Raw genomic sequence first — 17168 nt, 5'->3', positions numbered from 1 at the left:
GACAAAATAAGGAACAACTTTCATGTTTATCATTTTCTCAAATTCTCACTGCAACAGTAACTAATGAAACAGTAAAGTTAGGGTATAAAAACTGAAAATTCTGCTCCATTAGTTTTAAGCTTAGAAATGGTATTGGTGATTAATGCCAATAAGTTTTGAATACACAATGTGGTATGTTGGGAGTGTTAAAACTAATGTACCTATTTTCTATGCAAAAGTCAACATTTTTGTTGACTAATGAAGTGAATAGTAACACCAAAGCTTGAAATTCAAAAATTTCAAAATTCAAAAGTATCAAATGCCCTAGTATACCTAACAAGATTGGTTTGGATAGTTTGGCATGCCAATAGGGTTCAGTTAGCAGTACTGCACATGGCATTATGCCATTCTGTGATTTCATGGCTTTTAGCCATTCTGACATTGTGTTGAGTCTTGGCCTTGTGCCCAATGTTATTTACAGCTTATTAGCTGTTCTGTTGCACACCGGGAGATACATATGTGACCGATGGTGTGACGGCCCGAGGTACTTGATACCCAGTGCCAGTTTACCCGTTTATCCAGTCCAGTCATCCAGTATAGGTTACTTGGGCAACCAAACATAAAAGTGGACAAATTTAATGAAATAATGAATATAACAAGTACAAAATAAGTAAGATTACAAATACTCATCGAAAATTTATTTGAAATGAAACATCAATACATTCACTGCATATTTACTTTATGTTATTTATTTTTATTTTATTATTGGCACCACTAAGCATTATTGCTTAGCGCGTTGCTTTTGCCATGCGTAGGTTCTGGAGATACTGACCGAGAGCCCAGTAGACCACAGACTGGGTGAGACCTCCTGCAGCTCTGCATAGTGTCCGTGTCACCTCACCATCTTCAGTGCATTGGTAGGACACTAGGTTTCATTTTGGTATTATGTAATTAACTTTTATTTTCTTTTGTGTAAATGAAACTTACGTAATGTATTTTGATGTTAACATAAATAGTGAAAAATTATGTTTATGAATGGAAATTTCTTTTATTATTATTGCTTGTATATGAATGCTATGAGAAATGAATGTTTGAGTAATGGAAAGGTTGTTGAAAAATAATTGAGACCTTGTTGATGATTATTGGAGTTGAGATTGATTGGATATGAATATTGGAAGTATTTTTCACAGGTTCCGAAGAACTGTTTTCTCCATTTTTAACCGGTACTCTGCTGGATTTTCTATAAAATTTTTGGAACCTCAAGTAAATTATAATTTCAATAAATGACTTAAATAAACTATATTTCACAAGTTATATTCAAAACTATGATAAAAATTAATTAAGGAAGAATAAAAATAATTAAGATAAAATAGAGTGTTCCGGTACACCGTGTGACATAGCTTACTCGGATATACTGTAGACGGGTAAGGGGTGTCACACCTAATGAATTACTGTACTTCTCCTACCGGTCACCCATTAAATATACTACAAGGGATTTTAAAATAATTCTCTATAAATTTAAATCATCGATTAAAATCTGGTGTTATAAAAATTTTTCAAAATTTCGGTAGAGTGCTGGCTGTAATTTGAGAAAACAGTTCTTCAAACTTGAAAAGGAAAACACTCCCAATATGATTTCTCAAATACAACCAATAAACTTCATTTCATCTCACAATTCAAATCTCAATAATCAAATCAATTCATTTTCAAACCAACCTCATCATTAAAGAAACATTTCATTGATTACAAGACTCAAAAATTAATATTACAAAACTATATCGGTAAATAAAATCTCAAATCTACATTACAATAATTTACATTTAATTATATACCAAAATATTTTACAAGAGTTTTTATACAACTGCTCAAATAATTTACATACATATATTTACATGCATACATCAAAACCTATGTACATGGGTATACCTGTGATATACCTGGAGCTGATCTGAATGTGTCTTCAAAGAAGCTTACTCAACTGCTCTATGCTCTTTTCACCTGCGACAACATACAAAGCTATCGCTGAGTGGTGAACTCAGTGGTGCACAACTATAACTTAAAGTATAGTACAATATACCTTAGCAAAATTACTGCAAATAATTTGGAAATAAGGATACTCATCAAATTCCAAAAATCAAATTATTCATTGTCAATAACATAAATAATTTGTATGAAATTACTTTGATCACGAAATTCAATTTATCAAATCACAACCAAGCATTTAAGGTAATTCCAACAAAATCAATTATATAGAAATCATAATTGAAATCACAATTCTTTACTATTCAAAAACCATTCTTTATCTCACTAACTATGCAAGACTAATACGAAAGGGCCATCTTCGAGGTGATTCTAAGTCCCTATGGTCGAGGAGGTCGAATCGGATTCTAACTCCCTATGGTCGGGGAGGTCGAATCATCGTGCACAGTACACATCACAATAATAAAACTTCTGAAAGGGTCATAACATATAAACTTAGATCTAACCTCTAATAAGAGGAGAATCTAAGCCTGTGCACGTACCATGGTAATCAAAACAAAGCTAACTCCATTGTCTCCTCAACAAATGAGAGAGACGGGTAATAACCTAGTTAAGCATCTATAGTGAGATATAAAACAATATCATGAATCTCGTTATCCTTTTTGTGAGCATAAATCACAACACAATTTGATTCAAAGTCAATTCCAATATCCAATAATTTTTATGCTCATCACAATTCAAAACATAAGTTTGCATTTTTCCATGCAACTTGCCCATCACAATTCAAAACATATTCTATCACAATTTTCCAAAACATAATTTATTCAATCCACAACAATGATTAATACTTGTTGAAATACCATTTCACAAAGCTAAATTCATACATACTATGACAATTTCAATAATCATTGAATTAAATTCAATACTTGATAAACATAATACATAAGGAAAATACTTCATTTAATCATATGAAATATTTAGAACAAAATCAATTAAAAACTAGTTGTGCACAAACCTCTGAAGAGTAACCTCTTAGCCCTGACTCAGTGTTTCCTTCCGCTTCCTTGAGTTTTTGCTAACTAAAACACACAATTTGAAGTGTTTCAGTACTTATTTAAACTGTTTCTAGCAATAAGGTTCAATAATTAATTTATTTAATTCTATTGTTTTCCTTAGTCAACCGATAATGTTGACCCTTGATGCACTCTAGGTGAATTAGGTTTAATGTTACCAATATGTCACATTTTGCATTTCAATATGGTACCAATATAGTGAAATTTACCATTTTTACAAGTTGGCATTCATTGCCAAATTATTTCAAGCATCATTGTATGTAAATGTCAAGTTCTCAATTTTTGTGCGCTAAATTGGTCTAGCTTAAAGTCCTATTTCTCTTGGTTTTTAGCTTCTGATCAAAGAAGAAAAATTGTAGCTCTATGTCTTATTGCACTCGGGGCAAAATTTCAGGTCATTCTGAGTTGTCTAGACCAAGATATGGTCAACTTACTAAAGCTGGACAGATTGCACCTTTAGTGCAAAATTTGGTCAATTTTAGGTCACATTTAGTTCTAGCAGTTTTGGTATCCAAACTTGTGCAAAATATTTGACTTGGTTCTGACCATTTCTAGGCTTTGGTGTCTTCAGAAGAATTGTAGCTCTATGTCTAAGCTATCTATGGTAAAACTTTCAGATCAATTGGACATGATTTGAGTGACTTATGGTCATTCCAATGACTACTATTCATATAGTCAAAAATCTAGGTTTGCAAAGCTACCATTCCGGATTTGGTCATTTTTAAGTGTCGACACCATATTTTGGCCGATCCCCTGAATCTGTAAACTTCGAAACCGATCCCTAGCACTAAGTCTCTCCTTGCCATTTAACCACAGTTCCGATCTCTCTTCACAGAGAATTGAGTCAATGCAAAGCCTTACCGGTCTCTCAAATCATTCACCGATCTCTCAAGCCCATTGTCAAATATCCTGACCAGTTAACTACATTCCCGATCTCTCTTGTCAGACGAAATTGAACTAACACTAGAACCTTGCTGCCAGTATTCATGGTCAACCTCCCTTTTAAAAGTTTAGGAATAATCGAGCTAAGCTTCTAATTCGGTTTAACGAAGATCCCGATCTTAGATGTTCAAGCCAAATTTTCAATTAAATTCTGTTTAACGTTGGTTCTTTACCAATCTCATGCATATTGTGTTTTCCGATCTCTCACACTTAGGATAATAATCACTTCCAGTTATTTCAATATACTCAGACAAACAAGGGTTTAGAAATTTTCCGATCACAACCATTCATCGAACAAAAAGGCATTCTATTTCACTTCATTGCAAAATTTGTACAAGTTATTCGGCTGGGGGTATCCCCCAGCCTGATCTACATTTCGCTCATCCTCTCCTTCCTCTTCACTATCCTCACCCTCGCCCCCGGGAGCCAGGTCGGCCATCCAAGAGAAGTCCTCTTCTGGATAACGCTTCTGGAGTTCGGCCAAGAGGTCCTTGTGAGCATTCACATAGGCACCAGCTATCCCTGTCACCATTTCTTCGTCTTTCGCCTTAAGCTCCTCGATAAGTTGAGCGACCTGAGAAGCTTCGTTGGCCCGGAGCGCCTAGACTTCCCCGAGAGCACGATCCCTTTCAGCCAGAACATGATTCTGTTCGGCCAGCCTGTCTTCATAGAACTTCGCCCGCCCCTCAACTTGAGATATGTAATCCTGAGTAGATGCGAGTTGGGATCGGAGGGAAGTCACTTCCTGATTCTTCTTCTCGACTTCCTTGCCCAGGCGATGAGCCTTTTCCCAAACTATGGTCTGGTTCACCAGACACTCCACGTTCAGGCTCATGGATCGAGTCAAGATATTGTCAAGGCTGTCCGGGGATAGCCTGTTCTGATCCTCCCGAAGGCAGATGGAAGACCCCAAGACTTTGGCAAAATCGGGGTTCTCCTGAACAGTCTGGTTATTCTTCAGGGACTTGATCAACGTTTGAGCGCCACGAGAACAGGCTCTCACAGAAGATTGAGAAGGACCCCTTTCTGTGCTTGGAGCAACTGGAGGAGGTGGAGCCGGCTCTTCCTGTTGAGGAGGAGATCGGACAGCTTCAGTGATCGGTGGCCCCGAAGGTCGGGACGGGCCTCCTTGCGTCTCCCCTGGTTCATGGCCGGGAGTTCGAAGCATTTCCGAACGCTTCATCTCCTTTATTTTCTGGGAGATCTCTCTTTCTTTCTTCCGCTTCCTAGAACCCTCATCACCCGCCATACCTGCACAAAGAAGAGGTCAGTGAGATCGCTAAGGTCCTGAGATCTGAGATGTAGAAAATACCAGTGCCGAGGTCAGAGAGCGGAAGTTCGCGATCTTGGCCGGTGAGCAGCTGTATGGTCCAATGGTGCAGCTCGGCAGTTACCGCATCTAAACAGGAATACTTTTGAGTGGCAGCCTGATTCTTCAGATCCATCACTATTAAGCTTTCCTCTTGGTTCAGGGTAATGCGCTTCGGAAGCAAGGGCCCCTGGTGCCACCAGCTACGGGGGAAGTCCTCAAAGCAGGTCGGATTTTTGCTCCTCAGAATAAAGAAGCGGTTCTTCCAATTTTTAAGGGAGGAGGGCAGATCGGTGAAGAGCCCGCAATGAGGCTTCACCTGAAAGAACCAGTGCTCGTCGTCCTTTCGGCGAGTTAGCCTGTGCAGTTCGGCGAACACCTTAGCCGTAGGTCTGATTCCCTTAGCTCGGCATAGGCCTCGGAAGGCTACTAAGATCCGCCATGAGTTAGGGTGAACTTGAGCAATGCACACTCGGTGAAGTTTTAGGACCTCCTTGAAGAAGTCATCCAGAGGGAACTGAAGACCGGCCTTTAACTGTTCCTCGTATACCATAACCATGTCATTCTCTTCAAAGAAGTGATTGGCTCGGTGATCGCCGTGACACCGGATAAGTTCGTACGAATCAGGACGAATATTATACTCCTGGCTAAACGATTGCAGATCGGATTCTTGCAAGATCGATGGCAGCTCGTCCATAGGGAGATTCTCCCTCCCTGAAGAAGGTACGTGCCTTGATGGTCCGATCCGCCCCCGAGCTGGAACGGAGACCCTAGGAGGTTCTGGTTGTGCGCTTGGCCCGACCACCTCTTCTTCATCAGACGACCACGAGAACTGAATGGAAGGAGGGCTCGTCGCTCTCTGACCTTCGGCGCCGCTCATTTTCAAAGGAAATAAAGAATTTAAACTAAAAAGAAGATCAAAGCCCTTACCGGAGTCTGATCGGCGTCGGAAGAACTTGAGTAAACGAGAGAACTTTGAGGTTGTGAGCGAGAGATTGAAAATGACATACAGGAGCAAATGGCTAACCCCCCACCCCTATTTATACTCGTCCGAGCATTTAATGCTCACGAGGTTCCAAAGTGACGGTTAGCGAGGACTCGCCACTGCTACGACACATCTCACGAATATTCCCAAGATTCCATAAAGAGATCGGTTAATTATAGAGCGGTAGATCTAGGTGTTTCGAATTACAGATCGGATAATCATATTAGAGCTCGGAAAATAATTAATAAGATAATAATTGACAAAATAAAATCTTTATTTCCAAAAGATCGGATTACATCATTTGGGCGATCTCAAGAGATCGGAGTACATTTCCAAAAATCAGATTACATCATTTGGGCGATCTCAAGATCGGATTACATCTGATTACATCAAAAGGCCGACCTCTAAAGATCAGCGGAACATCCTATCTAAAGAAGCCTATGTCAATAGCCAACATTGTGACTGATCCACAGGGTGTCGCCGATCGGAGCTTAACCCGCTGTCGGAACACCCAATGTGGAGGGAAATCGCTGTCGGAACACCCAATGTGGTGAGAAGCCGAATAAGCTCGGAAGAGCGATCGCCAGGGATCGGCCGAACATTAGCAATCAGCTCACCCGGAATCGGTTCGCTGATTATTCCAGTTGAGCGACTCGAGATCGGCACGATTTCTAGTCCACAACCCAAATCGGTCAATCGATTCAGTTCTCTCACCATCATCAGTTAAGGTTTTCACGATTATTCGATCACCGGGATCATAAATTTTCAGTCGGTGGATAAAGAAGTCCATTGGAAAAAGATCAAAAGCCACAGTCGTAGCCGAAATTACTGCCGGAACAGTTAAAACAAGAAAGAAAAAGCAAGAAAGGAAAATCGAATGAGGGGGGTTTCCTTCTGTCAGGGGTATATATAGGGGAAAATCGGGCATTTATTGCTAAGCAGAAAATGAAGCAAACGCTTCGGGAATCGAGAGGAATTAATGCTTCGACCGGACCAGGGCTGATTAAGGGATCTGAAGAATAGAGATCGGAAGATGGGAGATCAGCATGAGAGATCGGAATAGGAGCGTGGGAGGGATCGGAAGGCAAAAAGAATAAGACAAATCCCAAATAACCGTCGTCAGAATCAGAGCCGAGGTAGTTAAAGCGTGGCAGACGAGATCTCCACCGCACGCCTAAGAATCGCCCGCAATACTGACAGGTGCCAGGGTATGTCATGACAGTCCTGTACATCCCAATCTCCACCGTTGATCTCACTTGTAAGGACAAACCCGGAACCCTTGGATCAAGAGAGAAGACGACAAGACCAGCGTCTTTCGCTCTTAGCCCTCAGATCGTTCCGGACAATAGGATTTAAGACCGTCAGATTGAAAGAAGAAAAGGACAAATATTCTGAAGAATAATCTCAGCCGTTCATTTTGGTTCTCTTTAATTCTCAAGCATCCGATCATGTCCTTCAAAATCTTGACCCTCCATCTCCCTCAAAATAAATCCTGACCCTTCATGGGGAGCACCCGATTCCTATAAATACCTGCATGAAAAACTGTTCAAGGGACGGGCAAAAAAGAAAGGTAGTTATTATAGCGGAAGAACTCTGAAATTTCATTCAGTTCGTTACTCTGCTACTTAGAAGTGTTGATTAGAAAGACTTTTGAAACTAGTTTTCGGAAGTGTTTCTTGAAAAGGATTCTGAATACTGGAACTCTACATTTTCAGTTTGTTCATTATCTGGTCACACTCTCACTTTCAGCCCTTTATCATCTCTGTTTTCATTCCCATTGTCCAAGCTCAACTTCATTCCACTCGGTTTTTATCTTAATCTGATTACATTTTAGCTAAGCACCCTTCAGCCACGATTTAACATCGCTCTCGGGCTAATCACCATTGTCTTATTACTATTTGTCACCCCATAGTTATTTCAATAGATTTGGCTCCTTACAGGTAAGAGCTCATATTGCTGTTTTATTAACTGTTTACGTTTACTTTTTCGCACTTTCTTCGTTATTCTTGCGTATGCAATTTTCTCCAAGTTCATTTTGTGCAAAAGAACCCTAAAGAATGTTACTCTCTCGAGTTATCTCTTTAGTGATCAGTCCATCATTTTATTAATCTTCGTCATTTCTGAATACAAGTTTTCTATCTCCTAGTAGCGTGTAAGTGGTTGGGTAAAACGTAGGTAACTGCAACTTAAGGGTCTCTTTTAAGAGAGAGAGCCTGAATAACACGTCAGGAAAATAGCCAAACTATTAGGCTGACGTAAACGGCAATTCGGCAAGATGCCATAAAGTGGAATAAAACCAAAGTAAACGAAACAGAATAGATCGGACATTAATAGGTACTGGTAAAGTGACCTTAGGGGAAGTCAGCAAAATTCAGTCCAGCTTCTCTTATTTAGTCACAAAATATCAATTAGAAGCCTTACCCCCCAACACCTTAGAACGTCAGAATCCTTAGCTTTAGGACCTTATGACATGTAGCTGAAATTAAAATTTGGGAGATCGGAAAGATCCCATTAAGGTTCCTGTTAATTTAAAAAGAGATCGGCAAAGTGACCTTAGGGGAAGTCAGCAAAATTCAGTCCAGCTTCTCTTATTTAGTCACAAAATATCAATTAGAAGCCTTACCCCCCAACACCTTAGAACGTCAGAATCCTTAGCTTTAGGACCTTATGACATGTAGCTGAAATTAAAATTTGGGAGATCGGAAAGATCCCATTAAGGTTCCTGTTAATTTAAAAAGAGATCGGAAGAGGGTTCTTATCCGATTCTCAACTCAAAACTTTAATTAAATAGAGATCGGAGGAGAGTTCTTATCCGGTCTCAAATCAAAATTTAAATAAATACTTAATAGAGATCGGAAGAGAGTTCTTATCCGATTCTCAACTCAAAATTTAAAATAAATACTTAATAGAGATCGGAGGAGAGTTCTTATCCGGTCTCAACTCAAAATTTTAATAAATATTAAATAGAGATCGGAAGAGAGTTCTTATCCGGTCTCAACTCAAAATTTTAATAAACATTAAATAGAAATTGGAGGAAAATTCTTATCCGATCCCTGAGCTAAAATTTTAATGAATACTTAAAAGAGATCGGAGGAGAGTTCTTATCCGATTCTCAATCCTAAATTTTAAATACCCCAAGAGAGATCGGAGGAGAGTTCTTATCTAATTCTCACACCAAATCTTAACCTGTACGCAAGATAATCCCAAAACCAAAAATGATTCGCGACGTCAATTCATTAAGGTCGTCTCATTTACTTATGTATCTGGGTAATCCGAATTTAGTGAAAGATCAAATATTCCTTTTGTCAAAAGGATTAACATTTCCGTTCAATCCCTCTTAACTAATTTATGAAGAACGTGAAATTAAGTCTACTTACCCTTATTAAGGGACGAGGTGGGGTGCCTAACACCTTCCCCACCCGTTTACGGACCCCGAACCTAGAATCTCTGTCTTGAAGTGGTTTCATATTTAATTTATCTTCCCAAAAGGTTTTCTTTAGTTTCCCTCAAAACTAAGGTGGCGACTCCTCACTCATTCCCACTTCGGTGAGGGTTCGTTCAGGCGACCGCAAAATCCCTTGCGACATTAAGGTTAGTTTCTAAGTAGAATTTTGGCAACATTTCTCCATGAAAGTTGGCTTATTTGGTGTCTAGTTTCACCCACCATTGGTCTCATACCAATTGGGTTCACAGTTTTGCGCTTATAACCTAATTTAGGTACTGCCAACAATACACAACCTGCACAAGACAATTACACTTCCAATTTAACATTCCTCCTCCTCCTCATGACTTCATTATTTATTCATAGCACTTCTACAAATGCTAAACACAATTCTAGCAAGCATATTGGGTAGAACACTCAAGTGCTCAATGCACACAATTCACCATTAAAGTCCAACATTGACATCCACCCAAATTCAATGTACATCAACTCTTATTTTACACATACACTTCCATGGCAATTATACAAACCGCCCACAATTCAACACCATCATATTTCATTAATAAACTTCATATTCACACACACAAATTCATGATATTATAGGCTGCCAAACATGGCAGTTTGGCAAAGCATCAAGGTCCCATTTCAAACCTTTAATTCAAGCACTAACATGCACATACTTGGACATTAACCTACTATAACTTTTATTTGAGTTAATCAACCTTAATTCCCATCCAGTAAAGGTAAGAAAAACTCAAATACCACAAACCTTCATGGCTGCCGAAAATGGATAAATTCATATCTCACTATTTTTTTCATTTATCTTCACCAAAGTACTCCCCTCAACCTAAACACAAGGTTTACTAAAGCTAGGGAGAAGATTTGGACACTTACCACTTGAGAGCTTCCTTCAAACTTCACCAAATCTTGTTTTTCTTATTGCCAATATCTTACCCAAGGTGAGTAGGCAAGCTTTAATGAAGAAACCAAGTGGAAATAATGGCTAAATCAAGGTTGCATGGTGGAGGAGCTCATTCAGCCATGGAGTTCTTTCATGGAGGTTCACTTCAACTGGTTTTCTTTCAAGGTTAAAGATGATGATTCTGCCCACAAATGGCTTAGATAGGTGTCCCAAGACTGTTTAATTATTTCAAGTTCCATTATTTACACATTTATCTCCCCTTTTTCACTATTTACGTAATGTATCACAATTTAATTTTTCATGACATTTCTTAAGTGTAATATCATTTATTTTTAATGGACATTGAGGTCAAAAGGCAACTCTAGGTGTCAATTGACAAAAATGCCCCACTTCGGGTTATATTCTCGATTTTTCGATAATACGGATTTTTGTTTGTTTCTCGATTTTTTGTTTTTCTTTGTATTAATTTATTAATTTTTCTTTGACATTTCTAATGTCATTTATACCTCAATAGATGTTTAATTAGGTTCCAAAAATATTTTCCAGGGCTCCCCGCGGTCTAGGGCTAGTCAACGGTCCTCACCGCAACTTTCCGGTGCGGTCACCCATCGCTACAGTTTTTAGCTCATTTAACTTAATCACATTTCATTGCTCTTATTTTTCCTTTGTTTTTTTTTTTTTATTTTCCTCTATTGTATTTCATTATTTTATGTCTCGTCACTAACATTTAAGTATAATTCTAAGCATCCTACTGTCCGGACAGACACTGGTCACCGAAATAGTAGAACGCACTACTAAATATACGGTTGTTACACTAGCTCATCTCCTGCACCAGGAAAGAAGTTCAAAGGTCCACCTGCACGGAGTTCAGGTTAACCTCAAGGTCAGGGTCCATCCCAGGGGCCTAGGCCACAGTTCACCCCTAGGAGTGGTCAGTCCACACTATCAGTGGGCAGCTCTCCAGGGACGGGGTTTAGGGGACCAGCCCCAGAATCTTCTACATGTCCGCATTGCCTGAAGTGGCATAAGGGGGAGTGTTGGAGAGTGACGGGTGCCTGCTTAAGGTGTGGTTCAACAGAGCATCAGTTAAGGAACTGTCCACGCAGAACTGCTACAACTACTCCAACACAAGCAGACAGACCTGCTCCTGCACCTAAAAGGGGTAGGAAATCTGGCAAATCTGAGGCACTGGGAGCATCACAGAGACCTGCATCTGAGCCAGCAGAGAGGCTAGAGCTCAGAGCACCTACCAGAGCCTATGCCATAAGAGCTCAGGAGGAGCAAGATGCCCCAGACGTCATCAGGGGTACATTATCCCTCTACAATACATCTGTGCATACATTGGTGGATCCAGAATCCACTCATTCATACATCTGCTTCAACCTACTCATAGAAAGGGGGATACTAGTAGGGGAAAGTGACCAAGACATTCTGGTCACTAATCCATTGGGCCAGTGTAGTGGTGAACAAGGTGTACAAAGGTTGCCCGTTAAGGATTCAGGGGTATGAATTCTTGGCAGACCTAATTGAATTGCCTTTCCATGAGTTTGACGTGATTCTGGGAATGGACTGGTTGTCATGTCATCAGACAATGGTTGATTGTAAATTGAAGAGAATTTCCTTGAAAACTCCTTAGGGTAATGAGATTAAAGTTGTGGGGGCAAGGACAGATTTCTTGTCCAATGTCATCTCAGCCATAGTTGTAAGAAAACTGATGAGAAAAGGCTATGAAGCCTACCTAGCACATGTGGTGGATACTAGGCAAGCTAAGCCAGATCTGTGTGACCTACCTATAGTAAGAGACTTCCCAGATGTGTTCCCTGAAGAATTGCCTAGCTTGCCACCAGAAAGGGAAGTCAAATTTGCTATTGAGATGCTGTGGGTACAACACCAATCTCTATTGCTCTTTACAGGATGGCACCAACTGAGTTAAAAGAGATTAAAATCCAGTTGTAGGAGTTACTGGATAAAGGGTTCATACGCCCCAGTTTGTCACCATGGGGAGCTCCAATGCTGTTGGTAAAGAAGAAGGATGGGACTTTGAGGTTATGCATCGATTACCGGCACTTGAATAAAGTGACTGTGAAGAACAAATATCCATTGCCTAGAATGGATGATCTGTTTGATCAGTTGAAGGGAGCAGGAGTATTTTCTAAAATTGATCTCAGATCAGGGTATCATCAGTTGAGGGTGAAGGATGTAGATGTGCCAAAGATTGCATTCAGGACCCGGTATGGGCATTATGAGTTTCTAGTGATGCCCTTTGGCCTAACAAATGCACCAGCAGCATTCATGGACCTTATGAACCGTATCTTCCATCCATACCTAGATCGGTTCGTAGTGGTCTTTATTGATGATATTTTGGTGTATTCTAAGTCCAGTGAAGAACATGATGAGCTTTTGAGGATTGTTCTGCAAACCCTGAGAGAAAAGAAGCTATATGCTAAGTTGTCCAAGTGTGATTTCTGGTTGAGTGAGATTGCATTCCTTGGACACATAGTGTCAGCTGATGGGATTAGAGTGGATACTAAGAAAATAGAAGCAGTGATGGAATGGAAGTCTCCCAGGAATACAACTGAGGTCAGAAGCTTCTTGGGGCTAGCTGGGTATTATAGAAGATTTGTGAAGGTATTTTCTTTAATAGCTGCTCCAATGACTAAGTTGTTACACAAGAATGTCAGATTTGACTGGAATGACAAGTGTTAGGCCAGTTTTGAGAAGTTGAAGGCTATGTTGACAGAGGCACTAGTGTTAACACAGTCAGTGTCAGGAAAGGACTTTGTGATCTACAATGATGCCTCTCATAATGGGTTAGGGTGTGTATTGATGCAAGAGGGGAAGGTGGTCACTTATGCTTCCAAGTAGCTGAGGCCACATGAACAGAATTACCCTACCCATGATCTAGAACTTGCAGCAATTATCTTCACACTGAAGATATGGAGGCACTTCTTGCATGGTGAAAAGTGCTACATTTATACAGACCACAAAAGTCTGAAATACTTGCCAACCCAGAAGGAGCTCAACCTTAGACAGAGGCGATGGATTAAGTTCTTGAAGGACTATGATTGTGTGATCGACTAACATCCTAGGAAGGCAAATGTAGTTGCTGATGCTTGGAGCAGAAAATCCATCACAGCTTTGAGATCATTGAATGCTTGTCTATCTTTGGCTCGAGTTGGAGCTATTTTGGCTGAGTTGCAAGTGAGGCCAAACTTGCTACAACAGATTTTAGATGGGCAAAAGGTAGATGAAAAGTTAATGATTACAATGAGTAAAATCTCAGAAGGGAAAGCAATTGACTATGAGGTGAAAGCAGATGGGTGTCTGTATTACAAAGGAAGGGTATGTGTACCAGATGATGGGGAATTGAAGGCCAGTATTCTGAAAGAGGCACACACCAGTATTTATGCTATGCACCCAGAAAGTACAAAAATGTATCATGACTTGAAGCTTCATTATTGGTGGCCTGGTATGAAGAAGGACATAGCTGACTATGTGACTAAATGCTTGACATATCAGCAAATCAAGGTAGAACATCAAGTTCCATCGGGTTTGCTATAACCTATACACATACCTGAATGGAAATGGGATTGGGTCACCATGGATTTTGTAAGTGGTCTACCTCTCACCCAGAAGAAGCATGATGAAGTATGGGTGATAGTAGATAGATTGATGAAGTCAACACACTTTTTGTTAGTCAGGACTGACTACTCACTGGAGAAGTTAGCAGAATTGTATATTAGTTAGATAGTTAGACTGCATGGAATTCCACTTTCCATTATATCTGATCGAGACCCAAGGTTTACATCAAGATTTTGGAAGAAGTTACATGAATCCTTAGGTACACAACTCCACTTCAGCACAGCTTTCCATCCTCAGACGGATGGGCAATCAGAAAGAGTAATCCAGGTAAACAATTGAAACCAATTAAACTAATACAAATATTGAACTGAAATGATAATAATAACTTGAAATATATGCTAGGTCCTTGAGGATATGCTAAGAAGTTGTGTCATTGAGTTTGAGGGAAGTTGGGATAGATACCTCCCACTAGCAGAATTTGCATACAACAATAGCTACCAAGCTAGCATCCAAATGGCCCTGTATGAAGCACTGTATGGGAGGAAATGTAGAACTCCAGTGTGCTGGACTGAATTGGGTGAAGATAAAGTAGTAGGGCCAGACCTGGTGAAACAGACTGAGGAGAAAGTAAAACTAATCAAAGCCAATCTGAAGGTTGCCTTAGACAGACAAAAATCTTACGCCGACCTGAAGAGAAAAGAAATAGAATATGCAGTTGGCGATAAAGTGTTCCTCAAGGTGTCACCGTGGAAGAAGGTATTAAGATTTGGAAGAAAAGGTAAGTTAAGCCCTAGGTTCATTGGCCCATATGAAGTCATTGAACGTGTGGGTCCGGTGGCCTACAGGCTAGCTTTACCACCAGAGCTGGATAAGATCGACAATGTGTTTCACATATCTATGCTATGAAAATACCGCTAAGATCCTTCACATGTCATCTCCATGGAAGAAATTAAAGTACAACCGGATTTGACATATGAAGAAGAACCCATACGGATCTTAGCTTGGGAAGTGAAAGAGTTGAGGAATAAACAGATTCCACTAGTGAAAGTGCTTTGAAGGCACCACAACACCAAGGAGACAACTTGGGAAAGTGAAGAGATGATGAGGCAATAGTTCCCTCAACTGTTTGTATCAGGTAAATTTTGAGGATGAAATTTAAATTAGAGAGGAAGAGTTGTAACACCCTCACTGTAGAAATTCTGTACATTCTACTGTTCCGGTGACCGGTGTCGGTTCGGACAGCTAGAACATCTGGAAAAATATTTAGACTAAAGTGAGGAATCATAATTAACTCAAATTTTAATAAGAAAAATTTAGGAAAAATTTTGGAAATAAAATACAACCAGGTTAAATGAGCCGATGCCCTAGCGATGGGTAATGCAGTGATAAGTTGTGGTTCTCGCAACTAAGAGCTCTAGACCAGGGAGAAAATTCATAAAATAATTTTTGGGACTCCAGAGAAGGGTCATTGAGATTTTTAAGGCATTAGAATACCAAGAAAATGCTTAGAAAATTTTTTTAATCGGCACAGATAATTTTGGTCTATTAAGCTAAACGGAAGGCATTTTGGTTATTTCATCTTCAGAGATGATTTTTGGCCGACTTGTCTAGTTGAGTAAATAATTATTATGACATAAAATATGAATAAATATTACTAAAAAGTAAATTGAAAATGAGTAGAGAAGAAAAGAAGAGAAAATGAGATAAAAGGCCAATTATGACATCACCATGATGTCATTAAACCATTACCACCAATTACAATTAACCAAGCCCACTTAAAACAAATAAAAAGAGATAAAAATAAAAAAAATTCATCAGCCATCTTCTATCAGCCGAAACACTTTCTTCCACCCATTCCACCATTGAAGCTCCACCAAAGCTTCATTCCACACCAAACCTCGCCATAAAATCACTTAAGCCCTACACTAAACTTGATCCTCATGCCTTAAATCACTACTAGGCAGCAAGAAGAGGAAGAAAAGAGGAAGTTTTGTGAAGGGAGAAATTCTACTCCAAGTGGTTAGTATCCAACTCTTACTACTTTTGGTTTAGTTCATGTTTATTGGCATGAAATGAGTAGGAAATATAAGAAAACAAAATAAAAATGTGAGTGTGTGCACCCTAAAAATTTCGGCAGCTAGGGTTGGTTAGGGTTTGATGATTTTGCTTGATATCAAAGTGGTTATGAGCAGCCCTTGGTATGAGATGAGTGATTGAATATGTTTGTGTAAGTGAAATGCAAGTGGAATGCATGAAAGAATTTGAAAAATATGTGAACACTTGAACAACATTAGGATTTGCTCATGCAATGGTATGTTAACTTTGTAATGGTTAATTAGTGACCATTTGAATGTGTGTGAGAAGGAATTGAAGTGAGTAAGGATGTTGGAGTTGAGTTTAGGCATGCTGCCCTTGGTGACCTACAGGACTAGGTGTGAGTCCAGTAGGTTTGGGCAGCCATAAATGAAGTTATATAGGTTCAATTGGTGCAAGGCCAATTGGACATGAAACTAGATACATAATGGCACAACTTTGGTGAAGAAACCCTGCCCAGAAAACCAAACCAAGTTGACCTAAAAATTGCTCTAATCTGGGTGACTTGCATTTTGCTAGGCAAAATGACCAAATGAATAGTATTTATTCATTTGGTCAAAACTCAGTGTAGAAAGGTCCTTGTAACACCCTCTGTCACACCCTACCCCTCTGTAAGGCATAACATGATCCCGTAGTATACCTAATGAATTACCAACTCCGTCTACTGATAATCCATTAAATACACTACAAGGGATTTTAAAAACTTTTCTTACTTCTTTTACAGTGGTGAGCACTATTTACAGGTGTGAAAGACTTTGGTGAACTGAAGTGAAACAACTAACTCATTTGATTTATTTGGAATATTCAGAAAATTTTGGCAAGGTGCCATTTGTATTTTGGACAAAGCAGTTCTTGTAAAA

This window comes from Hevea brasiliensis, chromosome 1, assembly GCF_030052815.1.
Source record: "Hevea brasiliensis isolate MT/VB/25A 57/8 chromosome 1, ASM3005281v1, whole genome shotgun sequence".
In the NCBI taxonomy this organism is placed as follows: domain Eukaryota; kingdom Viridiplantae; phylum Streptophyta; class Magnoliopsida; order Malpighiales; family Euphorbiaceae; genus Hevea; species Hevea brasiliensis.
This window is presented reverse-complemented; position numbering follows the sequence as displayed.